The sequence below is a fragment of the Manis javanica genome, chromosome 9, assembly GCF_040802235.1.
Source record: "Manis javanica isolate MJ-LG chromosome 9, MJ_LKY, whole genome shotgun sequence".
NCBI lineage: Eukaryota > Metazoa > Chordata > Mammalia > Pholidota > Manidae > Manis > Manis javanica.
The window spans coordinates 111,697,469-111,709,681 of NC_133164.1; positions in this window are offsets into that span (position 1 = coordinate 111,697,469).

Here is a 12,213-nt window from a genome sequence, read left to right on the forward strand (position 1 = left end):
TATAAGTATATATGTGTATGTATTCAGTTTTTACAAATAAAATGTCATTCCTCAATTATCTGTATTCATATATTCATGTTGGAAAAGATAGGAAGCAAAACATTTAGTTAGTACTAATTAGTTATATTTGAATTGAAATATCACTTTGAGTTTTTACTTTACCACTCATATATTTAGTTTTCTTGGGTTCCTTTAGCAAATACATTTATTCTTTCATCTGCTGTAACATGAAGGGCATAAACTTTAGAGTAGTCCAGAGAACATTTAGCTCACAGTAAAAGTTAAGTAAAATATAGATAGCAACCTCTCCTAATGATAACTTAGTTTGCTGTTATTCAAAGATGGATGTATTAACTGGTAGGTTTGAGGGGGACAGTTTTGATTTGGGAGTTAGGAGAAGTGGCTGTGGGAGTTGCAATTTTTACTAGAGTTTCATGTTAGTATCTAAATTATCAGTGGTTTCCTAGTTCTGGGAACAGCTATGGAGTAGACTCTATTCATGTGTTTCCTGAAATTTATATCCAATAAAAATTCCTAAATTAAGGGAATGTGGAGAAACCTTCATTCATTATTTCATTCAGTATTTATTAAGCACTGACTTCATTCCAAACCCTGTCTCAGACTCTGAGGACACAAAGATAACAGCCACCATTTCTCCTCTCTAGGAGCTCTTGGCTAAAGAACCTACTCCTACAGATCAAACTGTAGGTGTACGTGTGTGTTGTTTGTCTTGTTTAACTATGAGTATTCTTGTAGCATTTTTTAAAATGCAAATATATCCTCAGGAAAAAGATTTCTGAGAAGTTAAGACCCCTCCCCCCATAACTTCTCCGAGTCGCCGAAAGGAAGCAGTCCTGGGAATGGAAACTACTTAGGTTTTGAAGCCACTGAAATCTTGGCTGAAACCTATGGTCTGACGGTCTTCAAATCTCACGCTCTGGGCTTTGCCAATGACTTTGGGAGGTTAAAACCTCCCTTCCAGTGATGTGCCAAAGCTTTGAGGTAATTTAAAGTGTCTGGCACTAGGTCAGCATTTAATAGTTGCCTAGATTTGTTTTTAATGCAATTGTAAATTAATACAATCAATAGTTTGGTAGGAGAGTCAGCCAACCATTATGGTCAGGAGCCCTCATCTGGAATAGCCAGTTCGCTGGGTTCTGATTCTGGTCCTGCCACGCTCTAGTTTATTTGATCCTGGGGAATCTCTCTGGGCTACTTTTTCCTCATAGGTTTTACAAATGAAAAGTAAATGAGTTTGTGTTAAGAATAGAATGTATGAATAGTTCCTGGTACATACTAAACAAATATTTGTTAAAAGCAAATGTGTTTGCTTTATGTGATTCTATAGAATCTATGTTTATTTTATTAGATACAAACTTTCAAGATTTTTGAGGCATTTTTATTAACTTTTTAACAATGAGATGGCTAATATTAAAAGAGACTGACTAGATCATCTTTAGTTATGTTTTTAATGTTTCTCTTAATATAAAAATTACTAAGTGGACTAAAAAGATTTTATAGAAGTAATTTTATTTGCATTCTTATTTTGGGTATGGTCTTTATTTGCTTGCTATTTTTTTTGCTAAATGACTCCAAGCTTATATTTTAAAAAAATCATAGAAGTGCAGATTTTCAGAGTTTAGAAGGATATTTATTTCAACTATCACATTTGATTGCTAGGGTAATAAAGTTCCAGGATGATTAACTGAATTCTTGGCCACTCTTAAAAGAAATGTCTGGAGGTCAGAGATGTTAAAATTAATGCTTAAAATGTGACTTTTAAAATTACCACAGTGGATGTCAGAATTTCTGTAACCTCTATTGCTCATTACTACCAATACTGTTGGGCTGTACATATGTGCATAAGCAGACTCACCAATATGGTTCACATGAAATTAGCAATGACATTTTTTAGTTTAGAAGTCACAGCTGTCATGATGTTGGAGAACCAGCTGTTGTAAGTGATAAGTTGCTTAAGTTATTTGAGACTGTAACAGTAGTATTGTTTAGGGATGTTATTAAGGTCAAGGAGATTCTTATCTGTTCATGTCAGTAATACAAATGTTAAAAGTCTAATTTATGTTTGTGCTTTTTCCTCCAAAGACTTTAGAGGTATTTTAGAAAAATCATCAATAAATTGTTATACATTATAATAAACATTTGGAAAAGAGAGTATTTATGATGTTCATTGTCTATTGTTTTAAAATTCTGTTTGGTTGTCCAGTTTCAAAGAATAACTATATTGTTTGCTATTTAACTAATTTTGTCTTATCTCCCCAGTACTCTTTTTTTTAATTAAGGTATCACTGATATACACTCTTATGAAGGTCTCACATGAAAAACATTGTGATTACTACATTCACCCATATTATCAAGTCCCCCCACCCCATGCCCCATTGAAGTCACTGTCCATCAGCATAGTAAGATGCCACTTGTCTTCTTTGTGCTACACCATCTTCCCTGTGACCCCCCACACCATGTGTACCAATCATAATACCCCTCAATCCCCTTCTCCCTCCTTCCCCACCCACCCTCCCTCACCCCTCCCCTTTGGTGACTGCTAAGTCCCTTCTTGGACTCTGTGAGTCTGCTGCTATTTTGTTCCTTCAGTTTTGCTTTGTTGTTATACTCCACAAATGAGTGAAATCATTTGGTACTTGTTTTTCTCCACCTGGCTTATTTCACTGAGCATAATACCCTCTAGCTACATCCATGTTGTTGCAAATGGTAGGATTTGTTTTCTTCTTATAGCTGAATAATATTCCATTGTGTATATGTACCACGTCTTCTTTATCCATTCATCTGCTGATGGACACTGAGGTTGCTTCCATTTCTTGGCTACTGTAAACAGTGCTGCAATAAACATAGGGGTGCATATGTTCTTTTGAATTTGAGACCTTGTTTCCTTTTGGTGAATTCCTAGGAGTGGAATTCCTGGGTCAAATGGTATTTCATTTCGAGTTTTTTGAGGAACCTCCATACTGCTTTCCACAATGGTTGAACTGATTTACATTCCCACCAACAATGTAGGTGGGTACCCCTTTCTGCGCATCCTCGCCAGCATTTGTTGTTGCTTGTCTTTTGAATGTTGGCCATCCTAACTGGTGTGAGGTGATATCTCATTGTAATTTTAATTTGCATTTCCCTCATAATTAGCTATGTGGAGCATCTTTTCATGTGCCTGTTGGACATCTGAATTTCTACTTTGGAGAAGTGTCTGTTCATATCCTCTGTCCATTTTTTAATTGGGTTATTTGCTTTTTGGGTGTTGAGGCACGTGAGTTCTTTATATATTTTGTTGTTAACCTGTTATCAGATATGTCATTTACAAATATATTCTCCCATGCTGTAGGATCCCTTTTTGTTCTGCTGATGGTGTCCTTTGCTGTACAGGAGCTTTTTAGTTTGATGTAGTCCCATTTGTCCCTTTTGTTACCCTTGCCTGAGGAGATGTGTTCCGGAAAAAGTTGCTCATGTTTATATTCAAGAGAGTTTTGTCTGTTTTCTTCTAAGAGTTTTATGGTTTCATTTTCCCAGTACTCTTTGAATGATACTTCTAACTCTAATTAGAGTTGCCAGAAAAAATACAGCTGTCCCTTGAATTTAATTTCAGATTAACAATAATCATAATCATACTATACAATTTTTTGTTTATCTGAAATTAAAATTGAACTGGGAGTCAATTATTTTTGTTTGCTAAATCTGGCAATCCTATGAATAATATTACAAGTTGAAGAAATTCTCAAAATCTGGGTTTTTTTGGAAGTTTGACACCTATTTCAAGATATAGACAAAACCATTACTTTTGTGAAATACCCCGATGCTTTCCCGAAGATTCAGGCTTCTTTTTAGCTTCTACATGCCTTTAATGTGCCCATATTATGGCACATATCACAATATGTTATCATTTGTCTTTACAACTTCTCTTATATGCTAACCAATGAAGGTAGGAGCTCTGTTTTATTCATCTCAGTGTCACCAGAATTTAGCTCTGTGCCTGGCAGATGAAAGAGATATTTGTTAATGAATAACGGAGGCTCTTTGGTGCCCAGACTTCAACCTCCTACTGCTGTCCAGACAAATGGACATCCTAGGGCCTTCAATTTATCCATAGGGCCTTCCAGTCAGCAGAACTAAAACTTAGTCATCTTTCCATAAAATTGGATTCTGTCCCTCCATTTCCTAACCTGGTTGATGGCAACAAAGGTCATTGTCAGCCAAGTACTTTAATATCTCTTGTATATAGCCCTCGTTTCCCACCCCATTGCAGAACAGAAAGTACCAAAGATAAAATAGAACTAAAATTCAGAAATAAGAAATTACTTATGAATACAAGCATTTTTTAGTTCAACATCTATATGTAAATCTAAAACAAACCCCTAAAATACCTGATGCTGATGTCTGAGTTTCAAAAAAAGAGTAGTCTATAATATCTACAATAGAATTTTTAGTAAACACTAAAACATTATATAAAGGGACATAATTTTATTTATAGAAGGTGATTGCACTTGCAGAATAATTCAATATAAATGATCTATTTTTTCATGTTTTCATAAATATTCTAATTTGTTGTTGTTCCCTTCCTCCTCCTTCACTTTCTCTCTCTCTTTCCCTCAACCCCTGAAAAACTTGGATTAATTTGAGATTCAGACAGGATTATGTGACTTGTTCTCAGTCACCCAAGTGGTGGTAGAGTCCAGAATTGATGCGTCCTCTGCAACCTAAGCCAGTGCTTTTTGAAATGTATGCTTGGAAGTTGCTCATTTTCAAGTCTTGAGTATATTTATTGGCCCACTAATAACACTTTAAGATGGATATTGTCATTTCTGTTTTAAAAGATCAGTTTTGTAATTGTATAGTCTTAAGTACACACACACACACACACATTCTTCTTAAATATTTGGCCTGAAAATATACCATAAAGTGGGGAAGAGAAACTATTATTTGCATTGCTTCCTGCTTATTAGCTAGCTGCTTCCCAGGCAGGATGCTATGAGATCTGAAGAAGAATGGTATTCTTACCCTAGTTTGGCTACTTTCCCTCTGTTCAGTATTGCATAAATTGTCTGACCCCATTAATCCCATTTTCTTATTAATAAGTGGAAAAAATAAGACCTATTTCTTGTGCCTATCCTGTACTCAGCCATGTTGGTTTTTTTACCTTTCCTTTGCCAGCCCTTCATTGTTGGAAAACAAATTATTTATGCATATGAATAAACCTACTTTGTTATCTTGGTTCAGCTTATATTTTATTTATTAACACCTCATTAGAATGATCTTTAAAAAATATATGGGCAATGAGTTCTAGTTAGTTTGAATTCAAACACCTAGGCTATTCAATATAGGCACTAAAATATTGATCTGTGAAAATTTTACTACATCTTAGTGTTTTGCATATTAAAAATGTCATTTTAGTGAGTCAATTGAATGTATCATTTCCATGTAAAATTACATTTGTAGATTTCCTGAAAAGGTGCAAATCCATGCTGTATGCTCATCACAGGCTAGCAAAGCCCATTGTATTTGAATAATTGCCTTCATTAACAGAATTATTATTTTTTCAATTGTGTCAAAAGCTTTGTGAATTGCAAATGATTTACTTCATCAGGCCGGAGAAAGAAGTGCTTCAGAGGATGGGGCTTCTACATAAACATATTTCTAGGTAATTAAATCTCTAATATTTGCATTTCTAGAATTATGAGTGAGGGTAAGAATCTTTATAAAAATACTATGACAAGTTCAAAACATTCAAAAAAAGTTTTAACTGTAATACTGTGAATATTTTTGTTCATGCTGCATAGCTCAGGAAATAAAATATTACCAATTAGTTGACACTTCATGCATTCTTTTCTCCATCTCACTCCCTCCTTTTACATTATCCAAAATTTGGATTTATCATGCCATGTATCCTTTCTTAAATATGTTTTTGGTGCATATGTTTACATTCCTAAGTGATACATCAGCCTGGATTTGCAGTTTTTAAACATTGATATAAATAATTAATTTTCTTGACTCTTATGCTACTATTTTTTCCTGCTTAGTATTAATTTAGTGAGATCCCTCTCTATTGATATATGTATCTCCACTTCATTTACTTTTACTGCTGTGCCATTATTCAGTTAAGAGGCAATTAGGTTGTTTCCAATTTTTTTCAATTACAATAATTGCAGTAATGAACATATGTTGTTTATGTTTTTGTACAGATGTATGAGTTTTGTTTGTCTATATACATATGAGTGGAATTTGGAATTTCTGGGTATATATACACACACACACACACCTCTTCAACTTCATGAGACATTACAAAATTTCTCACTCATAAGGCTGTATCAGTTTATACTGGCCAGCAATGTATAAGAATTCCCTTTGCTCCACATCTTCTGCAATTCATGATTTATGTGACCTTTGTATATACAATAGGGTCAATTAGTGGTTTAGTTTACATTTTTCAGATTGCTAATGACTTTAAAACATTTCTCTTGTTTGCAATTTCTCTTCTGTGAATGGCTTTTTGTTTTGTTTTGTTTTCTTCAAGTTATTCTTTGTGATGGCTAATTTTATGTGTCAATGTGATGAGGCTAAGGATGCCCAAATAGCTTGTAAACACTATTTCTTTACAAAAAAACTAAAAAAATTTATGTGTGTGTGTGTGTGTGTGTGTGTGTGTGTGTGTGTGTGTGTTATTGATATGGTAAACACTATTTCTGGGTCTGTGGGTGTGTCTGTGGAAGAGATTAACATTTGATTTGGTGAACTGAGTATAGCATATGGCCCTCCCCAATGTGAGTGTGTGTCATCCAACTTGTTGAGGGCCTGAATCAAACAAAAAGGCAGAGGAAGGGTGGCTTCACTCTCTGCTTGAGCTGATACATCTGACCTCTGCCGTCAGACAGAGGTTGATCCTGATTCTGGGACTTCGGGTCAGGACTTAAACCATCAGGCCTCGATTCTCAGGCCTTTGACTCAGACCAAATTACATCACTGACATTCCTGGTTCTCCAGCTTGCAGATGGCATCTAGGGCTCCTGGCCTCCATAAACACTTGAGCCGTTTCCTGTAATCAATCTCCTGTATATATCCTATTGGTTGTGTTTCTTTGGAGAACTCTAGTACCCCCTTCTATTGTTTTGTTCTCTTTTTCTTATTGATTTGTGGGAGTCCTTTATAAGTTCTGGATTTATATCTCTGTCTATAATTATTGATTATACTTTTTCTTTTATGCACAGAAAGTATAAGTTTTAAACTGATCAGCATTTTCTTTTTATGAGTTGTGCTTTTGTATCTTAATGATGAAAAATGTTACTACCTGATATCATAAAGTAAAACATCTTCTGTGTTTTCTTTTGCTTTTTGTATTTAGATCTTTAATCCAATGACAATAGATTTTTATCTATAGTGTGAGACAGGGATTCAGCTTTAATTTTTTTGCATGTGGCTACCCCTCATTGGAGTATCAGCTTTGAATACTCCATCTTTTCATCACTAATCTTTCATACTAATTCCATTAAGTCTCCATAGAGATATTGGCCTATTTATTTTGTACAATTGGTCTATTTGTTCATGTATAATAATAATATCTTAGCTTTATAATATCCTTTTTCATGGTAGGAGCAAGCCTCTAACCTTATTCTTTCTCTTCAAAATGCTTTGAAGCTAGGATAAGATAAATTTTATGTTACTTGTCTCAGTTTTATATATATTTCAAAAGAAAGCAAAAATAACATGTGAATTTCTTGATAAAATAAAAAGTGAGTAGTTTGGTAAATTTCAATGAATTTGTTCACCTTTAGAACAACTCCTGAGAATAAATATTTTTATCAAGCATTTTTACTCTTGAAACCAACTAAAAACATTAAATAATTTACACAAGATTATACACTTAGCAAGTGAAGACTCAAGCTATAAATTACGTCTGTCTGAAGCTGTGAAACAGTGGCCCCAATTAGTGTAAGTCATGTTGCTTAGAGCATGAAGCTACAACGCTGATGAGAAAATTAATCTGTCAAATTTCTTCTCAATTTTGGATTTATCATATCATCATAATTACATTCATTACCTTGGTTGAATCAATTTAAGTCTACCTTTTTTCCTTACTTCTTTATTATCAACCTCTGGAGATATTGATTTCCCCTGTGAGACAATATAACTGAAAAAATTGTGACTGACATTCTTGCTTTGGCTAAAGGCAATGTTTTAAGCTGTGTGGTTTCTTTTTCTGTGTTTAACAACAAACCGTGCCAAACACTACTGCATTTGAACTATAAGTAACTATTGTTAGATATTAACAGATTAAATCTTCCAGACTATGAATGTGTCTGTCCCTATTCTCTGCTTGTCTCCCAGAATTATTACATTACTTGAATTGATAGGTGAACACTTTCAAAGTCAGATTTGATTTTTAAAAATGTATAGTTATAGTTAGTTCAAATTAGTAATATGAATGCTCTGACTAGTTATGGATGATCTTTTATGCAGGGGACCTGCAAAACCTGGGGATTATTGTAGACACAGAGAGGCATTTTGAGATATTAGCAAAAACTCTGGATTAGAAGTTGAGAGATAAACCAATAAGTGGTTTTGTAGTCTTGAGCCAATCTTTTCACTTCTGTGCCATCATTTCCTCTTTTGAGATACGGAAATGTCTCTTGCCCAATCTATCTTTTAAAGATTTTGAGAGAATATAATGAGAAAGAACTGTGAACATTATAATAACCATATTGATGCAAATGTTTTAAAAACTGTTAAAAGCAAAATTTGTGCAAATACAAGATATTGTTATTAACATACTTATTATGTTTTCATTAGTTTCAGGCAAATGATAGCATTAGAAGAGTCTTTGAAAAGTTGCAGCTTAATAAAAAGGCAGGGTTTACTGCAATCACATGAGTCAATTAAACAAGATATTTGTAGTTAAACATTTCAAAATATACTTCTAGGTTAAGACTATAAATGATGCTTAATAATGATGGATTTTTATAGAGTTAAAATATGCTACCTTATTACTGATTGTAAAGTGGGAACCAAAAATCATTGTTTGTTCATGTTTTCACTTCTCAAGAAGAAATATCTCTTTCTAGCTCTGCATCTGCAAAAACTTACTGCATTTTGTTCTTCTAATTTATTCAGGAAGTCCCCAGCTTCTAAATGGATTGAGTTCCAAAAGTACAGTGTAAGTAAGTTTTTTGGAACAGAGAAAATACTTTTCTTCCTCCAATTAAAAAAAAAAACCAACCTGCATGCTCCAGGATTTTCCACATTCTGGCCTTCACTCATACTTTCTCACTGGCCTGGAAGGAGTTAAAATTCTACTCATACCTCAAAGTCCAAGACAGCAAGTCCTTTGAGAGCAGAGCGCACCACATGCATTTGTGAGAGCATCAGTGCCCTCAGGCTTCCTAGGCCACTGGGGCCCTCCTCCTCTTTCATGTGCAAATGTGGTAGCAAGAGCCCCAGCGGGACTGAGGACTCTAACCTTGGTCTCTATTACCCAGAGGGTTCTGGGGGTAGAGTCTTTGGTCCTGGTTATTGTTTGTCCTACTCTTCTCTGCTGCTCCCCATTGCTTTGTAGGTTTCCCCTAAACACTGGTCTGGCAGCACATGTTACCCAACAAGAGGCTGTGGAGGATGAGCAGATACTAATGCCGTAACACTGTGCGTGTTCTGTGAGTCAGCCGGCTCCCAGAAGCCGTCAGCCCTGCCAGTCACGGGGCGTCCACACAATCTTTTCAGGTCCTCCTCTCACCGCCTTCGTGTCTCTGGGACCCAGTCTTCTTTTTCCCGAGGGAATCCTCCTCATCCCACCCTTGGTTCTCACAGCCCCAGACCAATGCCTCTTCTTCCTCCTTCGGGCACACTGATAAGTAAATAAATAAACAGATGAAACATCAGCTGACATCATCTCTCAGAAACCTGCTGCTATCTTTAACCCCATTACCTTACGCAATGAGGAGAAACATTACTATACAAAACAATTAGCATATCTACTGAGCTTTGGGATTGTTTTATCAGGGTTTAGGGCTGCCTCAAAGCTGCAGGCAAAGGTGAGTAAGAGCTGTAAACCCGTAAGTGCTCCATGGAGTGGCCTCTTGAGAATAAACAGGAAATTGGTTTTTCCTCCCTTACAAGTCACAGGAAATAAACTGCTTTGCGGTCATTTGAAAATAGTAATCTTTTTGTATTTTTAAGAATTAAGAGTTCAGAAAAACTTGCTGTATTTTATTTTCAGCAGATACCTAGATATAATCAGTACTGGGTTCATGTTTGTTGATGAATGATTGAATGAATAAGCCATAAAAGATGATCATCAAGCCTCTCCTAATTGACCTTGTTGGAAATAGCTTCCCTCTGACTGTTTTTGTAGCATTTTGTATATAGCTTTCTAATTTTTTATATCTCTTTCTAACTTGTAGTATGGTCATTTGTGTGCGTTTCATGCCCTCTACTATGAATGTGTTGAGAAGAGTAAGCATATGTTTTTGTTATTGTATATTTTATCCATATTCCATAACTTTCCACATACTCCATATGTTTCAGGGATCAGTTAACCTGGTAGACCTGCTTATTTGTCCCTCCTTCCGTCCGTCCATCCATCCATCCATCCATCCATTCATCCATCCATTCATTTCTTAATCAGAGTGGCATAACAAGAGAGATCTTCTGGCATATTACTAAGGATGCCCGCCCTGGAGCCTCAGTTTCCCCACATATAAAATCCAACATGTAAAATGACAGTAGTATATTTACCTGAATCCTAAGGTTGTTTTAGAATTGAATGAGAGGATACACACACACAAAGTGTTTAAGGCTGTGCTGGGTCCATAGTAAGCACCCAGTAAATGTGTTAGCTATGCTTGTTGTTATTAATTCAAGAAGAAAAGATGGAAACTGCCTATTTGTCAGGACCTATTGGGTGTTGAGAACAGAAAAGAATTAATCTTTGTCCTAAAGAGGGTACACAGTCTAGTGGGAGAGACAGACCAGTGAAAGTAAATACACTGAGGGTGAGGAATGCTTCTGCTCATGTGCAGTGCATTGTGGGAGCACAGAGTAGGGGCTTTTCATCTGCCTAGAGAGATGAGGCTGTGGTTGGTCAAAAAGCTTGCCTGGAATTGTGGCTCCTGGGTTATGTAATCAAATTGAAGCTAAAATTAGCTACACTAATCAGTGGTAAATTCTTATTCACTATGAATAATTGAGCAAAACAGGAAAAAAAGTGGTAAAATTGAATAAAAAGTTGTCTTTCAATGTAGGTTTGAAGCAGACAATTGAAGGGATAGTGACTATATTGAACATTCTCGGTGTTTTATGTCATTTGGCAGAAGAGTTGGGATTCCAGGGAGATGCAGGGCTCTGGCATGGCACATCCTAGCCCAAGGGGCTTAGATGAGTAGGGTATAAAGTTGGGTATGATCAGAATCCACATCCATAGTGTTTCCTTATGGCTAGTCCCCTCCAGCTTCATAGACTGGGAGTCGAAAAGCAGTTACCTGAAGCCAGCCTACAATGGAGAGAGGTCAGGATGGAAGCTGGGGCTTACTGTGCACACAGGCACCTCGATTTAGGAGGTAGACAGACCCCAGGTAGGAAAGAGACACTTCATAAATGGACAGACCTCAACCAAGAGACCCAGCCATCTATCTTGGTCTTGAAAGCAGTGGCCTTAAGTGGTAGGAGTCCTACCCCATCCTCCACACCCCTGGCATTAGGACCAGGTACTCCAGGGATGTACCCTGTGTGGGCTGCTTGCACCCTCCTGTTGTGGCTGAACTGTAACTACCCCAGGTGGGCTGGGGCTGGGCTAGTGCTCCACCTGGTTGTCAGCAATGACCTGTGCCATTACTGCAGGCACTCTGGCAGGGAGGACTTCTTTCGCACCTTCTGCTGAGAGGCCTCCTTGCATCTACCGTAAGTGTGCTGAGGGGTGGGACTAGCTCCTTCTCTTCCAGCCAAACTGCTCAAACAAATACAGTGAAACTTTTTTTTTCCAACCTGTGATACAGATCCATTTTATCACAGAGGTAGAAAAGAAAAACATGTAACAAGTTGACACTATTCTAATGAGAATAATTTTTATTATTTTATGATCACATCTGATAAAATACTGTGAGTGTTTTACATCCCAGCTGGATATAAAAATATATCTTTGTATAGGCTACATATCAGTGGGGTTGACTCAGTTATATTAAAAGTGAATTTGAATTTAGATGCCTACAT